Below are 17,023 nucleotides of genomic sequence, written 5' to 3' on the forward strand. Positions count from 1 at the left end.
GTTTAAGCCTCTAAAGTTTGTGGTAATTCATTAGAGTTCAATAAAAAACAAATACTTCTAGAAAAGCTGAAGAAATGCTTTACCCTACAACCCAGACCCTATGGTTAGAAGTAATTATATATTCAGAGAAAGCACCAGAAGACAATAAAAAAAACCAACAATCTATCAAAAGTATAAAGGTAAAACCGTGGAATATTCATATAAAATAACGCAATACAACAACGAAACATCAATGACCCACAACCACACATGGAGATACAGATGGCAAGTCATACTGTGCAGGACAAGAAAGCAAGTAACGGAAGTGCACACCCAGTACAATCCTAACGAGTGAGTTCAACAGGGCATGCAGAGAAACAGCAAAGCTTAGAGAGGCGGTCAAACTGTCGGAAAATAAGAAATAGTCAACACAGATCTTAAGAGTAGCAGTCATGTCTGTGGGGAGGTAAGAGGATGGGGTGAAGGGGAGACCAAGGGATATTGAAGGTAACGTAAGGTTTTGGTCTTAACTGGTACTGACTACAGAGTAATAGTGTTTAAATTCTAAAACATAGCTGAGAATTATTACAATGTTTATTCAGTATTTAGAGGACAAAATCATCCAGGAATAAAATATCTACAAGACAAAAAAAATCCTTCCTTTTCTTTTGTCAAGATAAGTTCATTGAAAAAATAATTCAAATAATATATGAAAGTCCAATCATTTTTTTAATCACCTAAAAATCCACCATCAAGATACAACTGGTAACAACCTGAACATGCTTCGGGACATTTCATGTACCTATGTTTACACATTAAAGTATTTTAAATAAAATCATTATATACACACAAATATATTTGCTTACTCTATAAATGCTGTTTAGACCCCTGCTTTTTAAAACTCAAGTGTATTAAATTACATTTTACATGAAATGAACCCATATTAAGTGTCGGAAAAGCTTTGACAAAAGTGTACGTAGTGTAACAACTACCCAATCGAAATTCAGACAAAACATTTTCATTGCCATGAAAAGCTCTTTCCTGCACCTCTGCAGTCAATTCCCTCACCTCTGACTGCAAGCAGCCATTAATCTGCTTTATTATAGATTAGTTTTGCTGGCTTAGGACCAATGTGAATGGAATTATACAGTATGCATTCTTTTGTGTGGGGCTTTTGTTCAGCATAAAATTTACACTATCAATAGTCCCCTTTATACTGCTGAGTAGTGCTTATTTGTATACTGATTAATAGACATTTGGCATATTTCCAGTTTTGATCTCTAAACACTGAGGTGTAAGTCATTTGTGATATTAAGTTTTTACTTTGTAATCAGGGATAGAATTGCTGGGCCAGTACGCGTAACTTGAACAGGAAACGGCCATGCTGTCAGCTTCCGTGCCATCACACGCCCCTCCGAGCCGTCCATGCGAGCTTCAGTTGCTCGGCATCCTGACCGACACTCGCTACTGCCAGTCTTACAGATTCCAACCTCTCCAGTAGGCAAGCAGCTGTTCATCTCTATCTGCATTTCCATAAATGACTAGATGCGTTGAGGGTTTTTAAAGCGCCTATCAAAAAATTTAAATGTCTTCTTCCGCGAATGGTCTGTCCAAATCTTTCACCAGCGTTGTGATTTGGGCATTGTCTGCCTTCTCACTGTTGATTAGCCACTGAGTCACGTCCAGCTCTTTTGCAGCCCCATGGACTGTAATCTGCCGGGATCCTCTGTCTATAGGATTTTTCAGGCAACAATACTGGAGTGGGTTGCCACTTCCTTCTCCAGGGGAATCTTTCCAAACGAGGGATCACACCCATGTCTCCTGCATTGGCAGGTGGACTCTTTACCACTAAACCACCAGGGAAGCCCACTGGTGATTATGGAGGCCCTTTCCATACCCTGGGTGAAGGTTGTCAGATGTATGAATCGCAAATATTTGTTCCCCACTGGAGCTTATGTTTCCCTTTTCTTAAAACAGTACATGCGTACATGCTCAGTTGCTCCACAGTGTCCGACTCTTTTCGACCCCATGGACTGTAGCCCGCAAGGCTCCTCTGTCCATGGGGTTCTCCGGGCAAGAACCCTGGAGTGGGTCGCCATTTCCTCCTCCAGGGGATCTTCCCGACCCGGGAGTGAATCCTCGCCTCCTGCGTCTCCTGCTCTGGCAGCCACCTGGGAAGCCCTCAAACGGTACAGAAAGTTTAACCTTTAAAGCACAGAAGCCTTTAATTTTTATTAAGCCTAATTTAACAGTAAAAAATCTATTGTTAGTGCTTTACTTTGTATCATGTATATGACTGAATGTTTACCCCTCAGACTGGAAACAAAATATGGATGTCTGCTTACCACTTCTATCATCATATTGGACTTGAGCTTCTAGCCAGGTTTAGCCACTCAGGCGAAAAAGAAAAAAAGAAAGGCAGGAGGGAAGGCAAGAAGTAATGAGCAGAAATGAATTAGTAAAACTGTCTTTATTCAATGATTATATACATAGAAAATCCTGAAAAACGGACCTAAAGACTACCAGAAATAAGTGAAGTTAGAAATGCTGTGAGATACAGAGGGACTATACAAAACCACTGCATTTTTACACATCGGCAATGAAAAAGTGGACAGTTACTTTTTAAATCCATTTATAAAGACATCAAAACCCATAAAATATTAAAGATATAAATCTTACCAAACATGTATAGGACCTGCGTACACTAAAAAACTAAAAACAACATGTTGCAAAATATTAAAGAATCAAATAAATGACAGATTGGGAAATTCACTATTATGGTAGCAATTTTCTACAGATTGATCCAGAAACTCAAGGCAATTGCAACTGAAATTCCAAGAAGTTTTTGAAACTAACAAGCCGATTTAAAAATATTTATGAAAATACATACAACCTAAAATACCTGAAAGTTTTGAAAATAATGAACAAAGCTGGAGGATTTATACTGACCAATTTCAAACCATACATAGAGCCACAGTCAGGCAGACAGTATGGCACTGACATACAGAAAGGAAGAGAGAGAGGGAGGCCACTCCTTCGTGCCCGACTCTGTGCAACCCCGTGGACTGCAGCCCACCGTCCACGGAAGTCTCCAGGCAAGAACACTGGAGTGGGGTGCCATTGCGTTCTCCAATGCATGAAAGTGAAAAGTGAAAGTGAAGTTACTCAGTCGTGTCCAACTCTTTGCGACCCCATGGACTGCAGCCCACTAGGCACCCCTGTCCATGGGACTCTCCAGGCAAGAACACTGGAGTGGGGTGCCACTGCCTTCTCCAGGGGATTTTCCCGACCCAGGAATCGAACCCAGGTCTCCCACACTGCAGGCAGACACTTTAACCTCTGAGCCACCAGGACATGACAAATCAAGAGGAAACAGCCCAGAAACGACCACACACATGTGTCGCCAGCTAAGTCCCAACAGAAATGAAGTTCAGTGGGCAAAGGACGGAGAAATTCAACAGGGAAAGGATAATCCTCTCAACAAATAATACAGAAACAACTGTGTATCCATAAAGGAAAATAATGAACCCAAACCCATTACCTCACACCACACACCTCCATCAGCCCCCTAAAATAGATCACAAATTTAAATATATGAATATATGACCTAAAACCATAAAACTTTCAAAAAGAAAACATATGAGAAAACTTCTATGGTCTACATTTTTCATACAACGATATCTCAGGTCTCTTCTAATGTTAATAAATATAAATCTCTTGCATTTTTTAAAAAGTAAGAAAAACAGAGAAAATCCTTACAATTTTTTGAAACATGTCTTCATTTAAAATAAAATTTCAAAACTCACTGTGAGTTCCTCATTCATATGGTTTCATGAGTGACGTATTTCATAAACATTTTCCCAAAGAGCTACACTGACATCTGAAGGTCTTTGTAATACAGAGACACTCACTGAAGCAGTGCCATGCTGATAAACTTACCACAGATGACAAGTATCACAGTGAGTCAAAACTACACGTAAACAAAATTAGCAACTATTTTCAATCCAACAAAGTGTACGCTTTGTAGAACTGAGAAGATGATTCCCCTGCCCTTTCCAGCATCTTCCCACCCTTCTGTAAGCCTGTCTTCCTGACCCCACCTTAACCTCCATGACTCGGATTAAATACCACCTCCTCCGGGAAGTTCTGCCATGCAGTCTAACCTGTTGGGTACTGATCTTCCTCTCAATTTCCACAACATGTGTATCACTTCAAGGTCCTCATCACATTATCCCTGGATTGCACATGATTAAACTCCTCTATCAGATTAAGCAGCTGAAGAACTAGAACACTGATCACATCAGCCTGGCTCAAAGGCGGCGCTCATGCTTCTGCTGTTATTGGCTGTTAAATGAAAATATGAATTAGAAACTTCAGGAATTTCAGAGTGAGTTGAGCAGAGAAACTAGATCAGGCCTAGTTGGGTTTTTTTTTTTTTTCATTCTCAAAATGAAGAGTTAAAAATTATACTCCTTGAAAAAGAATTTCAACGTTGAAAATCTTCAGAATAAAACAAACACAAAACTGATAAACAGTTAAAACTAAATGTCTACAGTGCCTATACTGGTCACTTCCATACTCACAGGCGGCCAAATCAAAAGCCCTAAGGACTTCCTGAAGGTTTATTTACTGCTGGAACAGTCCAATGCTTTGGAAAAATGTCTTCAAGTCAGATAACTGGAGAATAAGCGGGATTGTAAAGTACTTTTTCTAGGGGAAAAAAACAGTATATATCATTTGATGACCCAATTTTGTTGCTTTTAGAAATGCTAGCAACTTTTTTTTTCTTTCAGTTATTTAAATTGTTTACCACTAAGAAGGTAAACCTAAATAGTATGTGATTATAGCAGAAAGGGAATTGCTACATGGCGGGTGGGGGTGGAAACCAATTAGAAACAGTGCAATTCTTCAAGAACTAGACACTGCTACTGATAACAAACAGGGGTCTTGACTGCTGAATCCATTCACCCCTGTCTATGCATCTATAAAATCTCCCTGGAACGAATTTAAAGAAGACAAAAAGGTTGGAGCTAAGGTTGTCAGATTTAGCAAATAAAAATACAGTAGACCCAAAAGTTTTACATAAACAATGAATTTTTAGTAAAGCAAGCCCTATGCAATACTCAGACTAAAAATTTACCCATTGTTTACTGAAATTCAAATTTAACTGGGTGTCGTGTATTTTATCTGGCAACCCTAAGGGAAGCCAAAATCAGTCCAATTTCCTCACTTAGTAGCAGAAACTATGACCCCGAGAAGGGAAGTGACTTGCCTAAACTTAAGCCAAAGATCAAGGAAGTGAGTCTGCTTTGAAAAGAGAAAACACACATCTACGAGGGTCACCTTGGGCTCCACTTACGGTGCACTAGACCTCCAGTTCTCACGCACGTCACTGAAGCACCAGGGAGACTCAACTACGGTTGTCCACTTTTAATAACAAACTGTTAATTCTAATACACTTACCAACTTCAGTCTTCAAAAGCAAACCAGGAGGGCCTCCCTGGTGGCTCAGTGGTAAAGGACCTGCCCGCCAATGCAGGAGACACGGGCTTGATCCCCGGTCCGGGAAGATCCCACATGCCACACAGAGCAACTAAGCCAGGGCGCCGCAACTACTGAGCCTCTGCTCTGGAGCTCCGGGGCTGCGACTGCTGAAGCCCTACTGAAGCCCACGCGCCCTAGAACCCGGGCTGCACAAGAGAAGGCGCTGCAGTGAGAAGCTCCCACACTGCAACTAGAGAAGCGCGCCCCCTCACGGCAACATGCGGAGGTCCACCTGCAGCAACGGAGACCCGGCAGGTCAAAAGAAAATACACAAAAATTTAAAAAAGAACGGACAAACAACCACACAACAACAACAAAGTAATAGGAAACTTCCTCTTGGCTTAAAAAAGGAGGGCTGTGTTACCTCACAATCCAAACTTCTCTTGCCCCAGGGTCCCAAGTGTGGAATGTGTTCACATTCGTCCGTGGCTCTAACGATTTTACTTCCTATACTCTCCCAACTTCCCTGTTTTTCAGAGGAAATATCCTCGTGCTTTCAGCTGGTCTCAAATAAAAGTCCCATTCTGTGCCCAAGCAGCTAAACCAGCAGAAAGGCATGAGGTCTCACTATCACAACACGCTTTCTTTCCCAGGACGGGGATGCAACAGAAAATGGAAAGAGAAAGGTCTTTCTAGGAAATTTGGGGCCTTCTTCCACTGTATATGCGGAACATACTTCATGACATACAGTTGGAAAAAATCAAAGGGAAAAATAGAAAACTTCATATACGCATTACGGTCATCTTCGGGATCCCATCAAATGAACAAATACATAAAACAGTCGCTCTATAACAGCACTTCTCAACCTGGGATCTCTAGGGGCCTCCTGGGGTAGTGGGAACCGGGGAAGGCGGAGGCAGACAGTAGGCAGATAAAGATTTTGCTTCTGACATATCAGGGTCCCAAACGATTTTAAGAAGGTTCCGTTGCATTCCTAAAAGCCTGGGGGGGGGGGGCGGGGGGGAGTAACATACACCACTATGACTTTCTCTAAGTTTTCTATTAAAAACTTCACCCTAGTGAACAACAATCCAAATCTGAAAGCCAACCAGAAATTCCGAAATTAAAGGACAAACTATCCACCTCTCCTTTCTCTCTGGCAGCTGCCAATGTACGCAGGTCTCTCTCGAGACCACACACGTCAGAAACGGAAGGTCCTCACGAATCATCTGGTCCAGGCTTGCATTTCACAGATGCGGGAACTCGGGGCGGCGAGGGCTGACTTGCCCACGGTCTCACGGCCGGTCGGCGGCAGAACTTCAACCGGGACTCCACGCTGGCAGCCCTGGGCCCTCCGCTCCCGACGGCTCCCGAGGCCCCCAGCCTGGCCGGATCCAAGCGCGCTGGAGAGCCTGGGCGGAAGAGCCCACCTCCCGGGGTCGCTGCCCACTGTCGGCCGGCTCCGCGCCGGGCCCTGGCCCAGGCTGGCACGGAGCGCCGACCTCGACGGCCGCCCCCGCCCCGCCCACCTGTCGCGGACCGCACGGGCGGCAGCCACACCCCCTGCCAGGCCAGGGGTTCGGCCGGCCTCGACGGCGCCCGGCACCGGCTGCTGCGCGCGGCGCGCGGTACGCCGGCCTGAAGGCCGCGGGCGTTACCTCAAGTGGGCGCTGAGCTCGCGGCGGGGCCGCCCCCGCCGGCCCGGAGCATGCCGGAGACGCGGACGCAGCGGAGGCTGCGGCTCGGCCGCCGCGGCGCCTGTTTACACCCCTCCGCGGGAGGACGCCGACTGGCCCGTCACGTGACGCGCACGTCACGTGCCCGCCCGGGGCGGGGCGGAGGCGTTGCCCAGCGACGACGGCGCTCGCGGGGCGGGCGGCTGCGGCGACGGCGCGGGTCCTCAGCGCTCCCCCGTCGCCTGCGTTTGTGGAGTCGACAAACGACGCGTCCTGAGCGACCCGGCGAGGAACAGGAGCGTCTCCCACCACCGGCTTCATCGTTTAGTGACCTCTAGGGCTGACTGCATGTATTATTCGTGTCTTGGATGGGGAGGGAATTCCGTCCGGCTTTACGATGTAGCACTTGGAGAGAAAAATGGAAAATACTGCCTTACCTACCCAAAGCTAGCGAACAGACGGAGAGCAGAGGAATAAGCAATGATGATTTGAGCTTCATTAACGAACAGTCGTTTGGTTTTGCTCCCTACCGTGGAATGAAGGTCCGCAGCCAACCATCTCCCCCGCCATAGAAAGGGTGTGTGAGGATGGCTTATGGGACTTCCGATTTTTATTTTAAGTTATATTTCATAGTACCAATTTTTCCATGAGTAGTCTTTGTATATGTAAGTACGAACATGTCTGAGTAAATGTTTGATTTGGCGTTGAGCTTCTGTCCACATCAGACTTTCCTCATTATAGCGAAGTCGCTCTGATTGTAGTGACTACTTTACCAAGGGTGCTTTTTCCTAGATCAGACTTTGCAGAAGCATAGATTGAGACACTGACAGGTTCTCCCGTAATATTCACTATAAACTGGGTAAAAGACATAGTTGATATTCTTACTGAATTCATGCGCAAAATGTGAGCAAATACCCCGAAATATTCCAGAGTCGTTCTGTTCTCAAGATGTGAACTATCGAATAATCATGTTCCTCCATTTATTTCCCATCACTTGGCATACTTAGCTATCTATGAGCAAATTGACAGGGTCAAAACAGTGGACTCAAAATATCCTCTAGGTCAGTATTTACCCCCAGTGTGCTTAGTCAGGCGTGTCCTACTCTGTGACCTCATGAACTGTAGCCCACCAGGCTCCTCTGTCCATGGGGATTCTCCAGGCAAGAATACTGAGAGTGGGTTGCCGTGCCCTCCTCCAGGGGATCTTCCTAGACCAGGGGTGAAACCCAGGTCTCCCGCATTGCAGGCAGATTTTTTACTATCTGAGCCACCAGGGGCAATAGAACAGGGTCAAATACCGCCTTCGTTTCTGTAACACACCTAGAAAGCAGCACTGCAGAGAGCACAAAACATAGTGATGAGTCGTCATGTTCATCCTGTACTATGGCAGGGTGTCGCAACCTGGCCGATGGCAGCAGATGTTCCATGAAGGCAGGAACAGTGCCTCCCACTGGTATTCCTTACGCCTAGACCATATCTAGAAAATTGTCTGATCTGTGGGCATGGAATCCTGCCACTCTTCTGTAGGAAGTGGCAGAGAACCTTTGTAGATCCAGAAGGATCTGTTAGGCAGCACTCAGAGGCAGTGAATGCCAAGCAAAGTCCAGGCTCACCCATTACTGTGTAGGCAGTTTAACATTTGGTCCCCTTTCTCCATCTATCTAAGAAAATACCTATTGAATAAAGATAAAATAATGCTGGCACACCACTTTAAAGTGCCTGGCACATACAGTGCCCATTAAATGCCAATCATATTATAGGCCTTTGGCAAGAGGCTAGTAGGATAGATCAGAGTCCCAAGGGAATGGGAGCTGACAACTTGAATATATCCAGGTCCTAGGTCTGGATTCTTGCCACATGGACTGGAGCTGGGGGCTTCCCAGGTGGCTCAGTGGTAAAGCATCCTCCTGTCAACGCAGAGATGTGGATTTGATCTCTGGATCGGTGAGATAACCCTGGAGGAGGAAATGGCAACCCACTCCAGTCTTATTGCCAGGGTAATCCCATGGACCGAAGAGCCTGGCGTGCTATACTCTATGGGGTAACAGAGGCAGACGAGACTGAAGCACTCAGCATGCAGGGACTGGGGTTGAGGACAAGAGTACCAGCAAGGGAATTATAAGCATATCCGGAAAGAAGTCCTTGCACCTAGAATGGGATTTTGCTGGTAAGGAAAGTATGGGTGACCAGGTGCTCACTCCAAAGGGAGTACAATTCCAAGTCTGTCTGTAGTGATGGGGACTCCTAATATACTAGCTTTCCATTGCCTAAACCCACAGAGAGGCATCGCCTACTCTTTGCTAGAGTTGTGGGCAAAGGGTCAATCCTGAGCCAGGTGACCAGTGTTACCCCAAGAGCCAGTCAAACCTGACCATCCACCAAATGGTTAAACACGTGTAACCATTTCTAGTTTTTTAATGTTTCACAGCAAACAAGATAAAAGATATACTGCAATTGTGTATAACTCTACAGCGGCATTTCATCTAATACAGTGGCTATACAAGCAGCAGAATGATGACTATAAAGGAATGATGGGGACGTTCAGAGAGGGGACACAGGGACCTGCGAGGGTGCTGCAAGGCTCTGAAGCTTTATGTTTCCTGATTCTAAGTGTCTTTTTATTAATAATTACAAAGTTCATCATACCGTTTCCCTATTCCTTCTTGATTTTGAACTTCCTGTAGTACACTGGTGACAAGTTTCTTTCACATGTTGTTTGGTATATTTCAAATATCGAGTAAATGGGATTTTCAGACTGATTAGAGGTGGATGTGAAAGAACAGAGTGAAGGATGACGGGAAGGTTCCAGACCTGTACAACCAAAGGGAGAGAACTGTCATTTAGATAGAGAAGAAGGGATATCTGCAGTTTTGGAGGGAAATCAATAATTTGATTCTGAACAGTTAAACTCTATATGCCTAATAGACATTGAAATGGAGAAGTACAGTTAGCAATGGATTATAAGATAGTGGAATTCTGGGGAGACACACAGAGATAAAAATTGATTGGTCAGTGTATTAAAGAAAGACACAGGATTGAATGAGATCACACAGAGCACTGACTTTGATAACTTCTGACCTCAATCCAGAATACAAAGTATATTTTCCATACTGACCAAATACATGTGTATAACTTAAAAGTTTCAAGAAGCAAATTTATCCTCCTTTTATTTTGTTGGGTTTTTTTGGTTTTTTTTTAAACTTCTGCTCGCAACTCAGTTGATTTTTTACTGAGTCCTGGTTGTGTCCTACAGTTTGAAAATCACTGAAAGTTGCTGACTAAGGACATTAACTACATAATTTCTGGCAAAAGAGAAATCCAAAGGCTAGTCATGTGGCACTTTAGAAAGGAGAAGATCAGCAAAGGAAACTTCGGAGCAGCCAGAGGTAAGAGGGGAAACAAAAGAGGGGAATCCTAAAGCCTGAAGCAGGAGAGTGCTGCGGGTGTGCCCCTGGTGCTGAGAGGCTGAGCAGGAGAGTGCTGTGGGTGTGCCCCTGGTGCTGAGAGGCTGAGCAGGAGAGTGCTGCGGGTGTGCCCCTGGTGCTGAGAGGCTGAGCAGGAGAGTGCTGCGGGTGTGCCCCTGGTGCTGAGAGGCTGAGCAGGAGAGTGCTGCGGGTGTGCCACTGGTCTTGAGAGGCTGAGTACAGTGAAAGCTGACCTTTGGGTTTGGCGGTACTACAGTCTGTCGAGAGCTTGAGAACAGAGCATTTAAGACAGTGCTAGGCTGGGACAACCCTGAGGGATGGGGTGGGGAGGCAGGTGGGAGGGGGGTTCAGGATGGGGGACACGTGTACACCCGTGGCTGATTCATGTCAACGTATGGCAAAAACCAGCACAGTATTGTAAAGTAAGTAGCCGCCAATTAAAATAAAAATTTTTTAAAAAGACAATGCTAGGGATACAAGCCTGGTGTTTTTCAAGTTTGAGTTTCAAGGTAGTAAATGGTGACAGCAAGTAGCAGTTTTTTGTTGTAAAGAGAAGCAGGGGAATGGCACAACAGCAGGCAAAAGATGTGGGCGTTAAGGTTTTCTGTTTAAATATTTATATGTTAATAGAAAGGGCCCAGTGATAAGGAACATGGTGCAGGAGAGTGAAAGAAGGGGTCAGTCATCTGTGGATAGGTAAACAAGGGCTGGTGAGCAGACAGATATGGTTAGCTTGGTAGACTTGTTTGAACCATGTGGAATTTCTTCTCCAGTGATTCATAGCCTAATAAAAAAAAAAAAAAAAAAGCTGAGGAGGAGAGATGCTGCTCTTGGTTTCGGGAGAGGGTGCAGATCGCCCAGGAGAACGCTGCCGCCCCACCCAGCGCAGCCCCGTGGGTCCTCCCGTGGACTGCTATGCCTTTCCGTTCCCTGACTTCACCCTACGTTCTGTTTCTACACCAGCCCCAGTATGTTTTCGAAACTTAAACCCAGTTTTCTCGACGCAGAATAAAGCCCAAAGTTCTTGCCTGTAGACCGCTCCAGGAAACAGCCCTTTATCTCCTGTCATCTGCCTCACTTGCTTTGCTCCAGCCCCCAGGCCTCTCTGGTATTTCTTCATTCAGTTCAGTCGCTCAGTCGTGTCCGACTCTTTGCGACCCCATGGACTGCAGCAGCACACCAGGCTTCCCTGTCCATCACCAACCCCGGGAGCTTGCTCAAACTCATGTCCATCGAGCTGGTGGTGCCATCCAGGCCTCTCATTCTCTGCTGTCCCCTTCTCCTCCTGCCTTCAGTCTTTCCCAGAATCAAGGTCTTTTCCAACGCTGGCGCTCTTTCTCCACTCTTCTCGAGCAGCATACTGGGCACCTACCGACCTTTCAGTGTCCTGTCTTTTTACCTTCTCATACTGTTCATGGGCTTCTCAAGGCAAGAATACTGGAGTGGTTCGCCATCCCCTCCTCCAGTGGACCACGTTTTGCCACGCCTCTCCACCGCGACCCGCGCGCGTTGGGTGGCCCCACGGGGCACAGCTCATAGGTTCATGAGTTAGACAAGGCTGTGATTCAAGGGATCAGTTTGGTTAGTTCTCTGTAACTGTGGTTTCCATTCTGTCTGCCCTCCTTTCTTCGTTACCTCAGGCAAGGAACACTTTCTCCCCATTTCTTCACTTGTGACTCTCCTTAAATGTTACCTTTCTCATAGTGACTGTACATGACCACCCTTTTTAAAACAGCACTCATATCTGTCACCCTTCTCGGATTGGTTTCTGTCTTAGCACTCACTACCATCTGTGGCTGAGACATTTCCAGCTCATGAACTATCCATTCCCCACCCCCACAATTCTTACAATTAGGTAGGGCCATACGCCTAGCTCCGACCAACGGGCTGTGAGCAGAAGGATGCTTCTATGCTTCTACGCAAAAGCATACTGGAGCCACCGTGCACGCCTCCAGCTCTCTTCTGCTGCAGCAGCGATCTCAGAGATCACGTGTTGCACCAGCAGGCCGTACAACAGAAACAGCCTAAATCACCGAGTCACCCCACCAGGCAGGCAGCTGCCTGAGAAGCTGCAGGCGTGAGGAGCAAACGTTGTTGTGTTAAGCCACTGAGCTCTGGGGGGTTAATGTGTTACCACATCATAACAGCGTCTATTTATTATGGTCTGAATTATGTCTCTTTAAAATTTACATGTTTAAGCCCTAAGTCCCAGTACCTCTGAATGTGACTGTATTAAAGAAAGGCCCTTTAAAAAGGTGCCTAAGTTACAGTAAGGTCATTCGGGTAGCCTCTCGTCCATTATGTGTGGGCGTCCTCATAAGAGGAGGACAGATGCCCGCAGAGGGAGGACAGCGTGAAGACTCAGGGAGCAGGCCCCTATCTGGGCGCCGCGGAGAGAGGCCTCACAGGCGACCAGCCCCGCCAGCTCCTTGACCTCAGACTTCCGGCTTCCACCTGGCAGAGAGCACTGTTTCAGCCAGCCAGTCTACGGTGCGTTGTCACGACGGCCCGCGTGAACACACACACCCTAACACCAGTGCTCCACCTGGCATGTTTCCTTCTGCCGTTTCCCTTCTCTGGAATATAAGCACACCAGGAAAGCGCGCTACGTCCACAGCCTTTAGAGCAGCATCTGACACCTAACCGCACAGAGGCCCAGTAAATGTTGAATGAATGAACCCTGTATTTAAATGGAGTTTAGACTGAGGGGAACCCTTAAACTGTTATGAGTAGAGATAAACTGGTAAAACCTACTTTGGAAAACTCATTACTCTCATCTAATAGGTCTGTGATCCAGCAACTCCGCTCTTAGGCACAGACTCCAAAGAAACGTGTGCACATGTGCTCCAAGAGACGCACGTGCCAACGTCCACAGCGGGGCTGTGTGTAATGCTCAGAAACAACCCAGACGTCCGCCAACAGTGGAGGGAAGAATTGTCGCACAGGCATAGACCGGGTTGGCCACACCGTTCGGGTTTTTCTGTAACATGGTACAAAAAAATCTGAATGAACTTTTTGGCTCCCTTCAGAGAAGAGCGGTAATGACTCGGGAAGGGCAGGAAGCAGGACTGAGCTCTGGGCTCGTGTTTCTTAACATGGGCAACAGTGTACACAGTGACTTGCTCTGTGTAATGTATTTTGTATATATTCACTTTTCTGTGTTTTTAAATGGTTAAAAATGAAAAAAAAATCAAAATGCAGGCTTTGTCTAGGGGACCAACCATCCAACAGAATTATCATGATAAGAGAATAGAGGCAATGCAGAGATTAATTTTTTAAATTAAATCCCTGAGCTATAGAAAATGTTGAGACTTCAAAACAAGTAGACACACCAGACATCAAGAAAAACTCATGCAAGTGAAATCTCAGACATCTAAAAACTAAGACAAGAATCTGTAAAGTCTCCAGAAACAACCAAATTAAAAACAAACCACCTTACTATCAAGCCCTAAGTATTAGACTAGCACTAGGGTCCTGTCAGCAACACTGTGTACATAAGTCAGTGGTCAGCTGTCTTCAGACTTTTGAGGGAAGACTTCTAGACCCAGGCAAACCACCAGTCAAGTGTGAGTGCATATGAAAGACACTTTTATACCTGTCAGGAAGGCCTCAAAGCTGCTATTTCCTAGGCCCTCTGAGATTTTCCTCAAGGATCCTGAACAAGAGATGAAAAGAAACACTTGTCTAAGTTGGTGAAGTTTGAAGGGGGTGTGTTAAGACTGGATGGTAATATAGAAGTCAGTACTGATTTCCTTTTTCAGAGAGTTGGATGGAAGTTGTGTAGGAGTGTCCTTAGAGGAAATAAACTCTGGAATCTTTATTGCTGGGTGGGCATCATGTCTGCATGTTACTCTTAAATGGTTCAGAAAAGGACTGATGAAAATGGTCATATACACTCAAAGAGGGTACAAATACGAAAAATCAACAGCTAAGGAATCAGTGAAAGGACTGTGGGCATTTTTTTCCCTTTGCTTATAACTTTTCTGTAAATTTAAAAAGAATTTCGAAATAAAACAGGCTAAATTAAAACAGAAGGCAAATGATTATGTGAAGAATGTCTTCAAGACTAATTCATAGGGAATTCTCTAGCAATCCAATGGACTCTGCGCTTTCACTGTCAAGGCTGAGGGCCAGGGTTCATTCCCTGGTTGAGGAACTAAGACCCCATAAGCCATGTGTGGCATGACCAAAGTGAATGAATTAATTAATATAATTAAATTATTTTTTAAAATGAAGAATTCATAACAAACTACATGATTGAGAACATGAACATTCTTAATCTGATGAAAAGTAAGTGCATTTTCTTTATCACATTAAGAGAAAAGCAAAGCAACTGGAAACAAAACAAAACCCCATGAGCTGCACAAAAAAGGAATAAAAATGACAAAAATATGTACATTTTTGAGCAAAAGAAAGGAATTAAGGGAAAGCCCATTCTAGCGTCCCTGAATTATGGAAAAGAAAATATCATACTGTCATACTGTTTCTTTAATAATATTTCTATAAATTTAACATTTTAACTTATTTGTTGCCTTTTAATGTAAAATCAACCTGAAAGCAAAGCAGAAAAGACTATATATTACAGTTGGTTTAACGAGGGTTTATATGCAATGCTTGAGAACAAGGATGGACGGACGGACAGGAAGGCAATTCCTGCCTTCATGGACTCGCCATCTCATGCAATTCAAAGGATAGCACAAGTGTCAAAATGATACCATGGTATATTCTGTGAAGCAAAAGTATTCATGTAAGAGAGAGGGTACTGACTTAGAGAGAGATCAGGGACGCCTTCCTTCAGAAAGTAATGATGGAGCTGGCATCTGACAAAATAGAGTAGGTGTTAATGGGCAAACAAGCTAGGAAGCTAAACGTTAGTGTGGGCAAATCCCAGGAAGCGTGGGTAAGACAGTGCGGCATGAGGCCGGAGAAGCAGACGGGAGCGGAATACAGGGGCCTCACTAGGAAGGAGGGTTGGGAGTCGAGTCTTTGAATAAGAACACAAGAAGTCACTGATACATTTTGACGCTGATGTGCTTAATGTCTTGGTTCTCTAAGAACAGTACGTTTAAGAATATAAAATGGGTCATGAAGGGCACAGCGCTAAATTCAAGGAGCTTGGTGAGGAAGCTATTGCGATAGCTCGGGTGAAAGCTGTGGCAACATGGACTAGGGTAACTGCAGAGGAGTCGGTGAATTTGAAACCTACCGGGGTCCAGCCCCGGTGGATCCAGGGTGATTTGAAGGTGGGGACGGAGTCGGCGTCTTTGGAAAAATACATATTTAATCACAGATATAGAGAGATTGGAAATGGATAGTGCAGTAGGAAGATTAGTGGAGAAAAAGAGGCTGAATAACTTGGATTACGTGGAATAGCATCCATGCTCCAGATGGGAATTCAGCCAGAAAAACGGGAGCAAGAAAGAAGCGACATGGGGGAATCAGTCTTTCCGGAAACTGATCCGATTTCTTTATTTTTGGGTTTGCTTATATACCTTTTGTTACACATAGGGATGAATACAGAGTCACGTGGGGGTCAGCAGTCCTGACCTTTATCAAAATCAGGTGCTTCACATAAATGTATAAAAAAAAAGGTCTTAGGGATATTACATCATCTTCTGGCCATGAGTGAGACCTGCTGACATTTTATGATCCTTTCTTTCTGATAACCAAAAAACTTATTTTTTCCAAGGGTGTTTTTTCTTAAACCAAGCACCGCCCTCCAAATAAAGTTACATTCCTATAGGGTGAGGGTGTAGTGAGTTACAATCAAGAAAGGAATTTATTTAACCCAAGGTTAACATGATTAGTCTTAAAGGTTAATACTTATTTCTCCTATATGCTTAAAGGTTAATACTTATTTTTCATATATGTTAGTTATATTCATTATAAGGGTAGGGACATGGAGATTTAGCAGCAAACATCAGCCCAACAAATGAAAATCCTTTCACCAATGCTCCCCTTAAGATCTGTTTAGTCTTAAGATATGATAAAGTTACATTTTTACATAGCAAGGACACAGTGATTTATAACAAAGTACAGTGATCTATTACAAAAGAGAAAATCCATTAACTCAAAAAGTCTAGTATTGCTAACATCAAAAACTACTGTATTTCCTTTTCTATATTCCAAATACATTGATTAATATATTCCCAGGTGCCTAAGGATATGGAGGCCTGGCGGCAGTCATTGACTCAACAAGAAGAAAAAGCCCTGTGCTAATTAAGACTCTCAAAATACTCCAAAACTCTCTGTGCTGTTTATGGTTGAGAGGTAGTAAACAATCATGTGGCAGCAGTATGGATAATCCTGTCACACAAGCTAGTCTGTCAGCAGAGAGGTTTGACCTGAGACATCCTTGTCCCACCCAGAGCAGGGGATTAACAACAATTATTGACACAACAAATGAAAAACCCTTCACCAATATAATTCCTAACCAACCCACTATACTAATAATTTCTA

This window comes from Capricornis sumatraensis, chromosome 10 (assembly GCF_032405125.1).
Source record: "Capricornis sumatraensis isolate serow.1 chromosome 10, serow.2, whole genome shotgun sequence".
NCBI lineage: Eukaryota > Metazoa > Chordata > Mammalia > Artiodactyla > Bovidae > Capricornis > Capricornis sumatraensis.